Source organism: Athene noctua, chromosome Z (assembly GCF_965140245.1).
Source record: "Athene noctua chromosome Z, bAthNoc1.hap1.1, whole genome shotgun sequence".
NCBI lineage: Eukaryota > Metazoa > Chordata > Aves > Strigiformes > Strigidae > Athene > Athene noctua.
In genome coordinates, this window is record NC_134077.1 from 37,951,476 (window position 1) to 37,953,748 (window position 2,273).

General features: G+C 43.8%; 1 pseudogene; it reads left to right on the forward strand.

The window, feature by feature from the left end:
• The first annotated feature begins 293 nt into the window (after positions 1–293).
• Positions 294–2,005, forward strand: LOC141973272 (uncharacterized; annotated as a pseudogene).
• Positions 2,006–2,273: the final 268 nt, after the last annotated feature.

The window sequence follows — 2,273 nt, forward strand, 5'->3', positions numbered from 1 at the left end:
TTAAGAGGTGTAGTCATGTAAAACAAATCATAGAAGAGCTTGAAAAATTGGTGAAACTTTTGCAGAAAACAATCTCCTACCTGGAAGAGGAGTTAGCAGAGAAAGAAGAACAGTTAGATGAGAAAAAGAAATCAGTTAGCTTGTTAAAACAGCAGATAGAGGAAAAAGAAGATATAGAGGAAGAAAACCACCTGTTAAAAGATGCCTTAAGAGACGAATATTCAAAGACTGATGAATCACTGGTGAGGTAGAAATGAAGATGAAAGGAATTGAGTATTTGGCAAATAAGCCCGATGTATCCCCAGAAGGATCTAAAGGAAGCAAGAAAACACTTCAGGGAAAACCTCCAAGTGAGACTGTTGGTTAAAGCAGAATATGCTTATATAAATGATGAGGATAATGACCCTGATATTTCAACTAAAGAGATCCCATATGCTCCCAGTGAATTGGCCAAAGTGAAAAGAGAATATGGGCGCCTTCCTGAAGAATCCAAAACGGAGTATGTGTGGCGCGTATCCTTAACCGGGAGGACCCAGTTCAATTAAGTGAAAAAGAAGTAAGTGGTTACAGGGTCGTGGTGTCTTTTTAACAACAGGGGATAGACATGTCCCATGGCCCCTGACCTAGTGGGCTGCTTATTGGGCCAGAGGGTTGAACCCTTTGGACAGAGGGGATCCCCTGGCAATCACTGGCACAGTTGATCCGTTGTTAGAAAGTGGACACAAAGCAGCCTCCCTGCAAATGATACATGAAAGGAAGTTAGTTCACGGATGCTTGTCTCCAACAATGCTGCCGGTAGATCCTGAAATCATGACTTTTTTGATAAGGGGTCTCACAGAGTCACTTAAATCCATGGGGATTGATCTCCAAAGGGCCCTGCAGAAAAGCTGGAGAGCTTTCTGAAAAGCAAGAGATATGAAATTAATGCTTACACAGATTCACCTTTTAATCATAGCTCAACTCCTTCCCACTCAAATCATAAAAGAATGTGGATGTCAGGAGAAGGAGCACAGGAACTGATAAATTTTAGTAGAAAATATGGTCCTGTGAAAATTCTGGAGGAGAAATCAAGAGGAATCCATCAAGTAGGAGTTAAAGATCTACCCCCTTTTTGCTAGTAAAACTGTAGCTGCTCCCACTGACCACGCCGCTGTTGCTTACTATTCCTGTCCTAGAGTGGGGAGGATAGCCCATGACTTGACAGCAATGGTGGGCTTTGGGAATTAGAAAAGGAGTTCCCAGGGATATAATGGATAGTTTACCCATCGATAAGGTGAGAAAGTTGGTGTTAAAGTGACATGGTCTGAAACAACACCCACAGCACTCACAGAAGAATAGAGAAATCTTTCCTGTCACACCCATGTCCCCCCACTCCACCCTGCAGAGAACACGGCCGATGGGAAAAGTGGGCAGGGAAACTAGAACCTCCATTCCCTAGTGGTGGGCATGGGAGTGGAAGATGGTCTTGGATATCCAACAGCTCACTAAATCTAATAGAGGAGGCTTATCGACTACAGCTATTGCAGGTCCTAAGCGTGCACTTGTAACCTTTTTAATTGATACTGGTGCACAGATCTCTGCCCTGACTGAGGAAGATGCACAGAGGTGTGGAGTGATTCCCTCTAAGCAAAGCATTTTTGTCCTGAATTCTTCAGGGATGACAGAGGTTATGAAAGTTGCTCCGGTAAAGCTGACTTTGTCGGGAGGGGAAAGCATGGTCACTATTATGGTAGTTGGGGACATTCCAGCTAACTTGTTAGGAATGGTTGCCCTTAAAGAAAGGGGGCAGGATGGTTCAGAAGGATTGCTGTGGACTTTCAGGACACCGAAGCTGAATATCAGGCTACTTCAAACTGTATCCCTTCTGCCGTTTAGCAAAGTAACTGATGTTAAACAATATCCCCTCCCCCTGGGAGCAAAGAAAGATATCAAACCAGTTATGCAGGAAAGGCAGGAGCAAGGAGGGGTGATAAATACCCATTCTCCTTTTAACTCTCTGGTGTGACCAGTGAGAAAACCTGGTGGGAAGTGGAGACTCACAGTGGATTTTTGGAGTCTGAATGCTAACACAGACCCTCTAACTGCTGCAGTCCCTAATGTGGTCAAACTGGTAATTGCAGTTCAAGAGAAAGCTCATCAGACTATGGCAACCACAGACGCTAAAGATATGCTTTTCATTATACCTTTGCAACCAGAAGACAGAGATTGTGTTGCTTTTATGTGGGAGAGACAACAATTTACCTTCACCCATCTGCCACAGGGATACAAACATT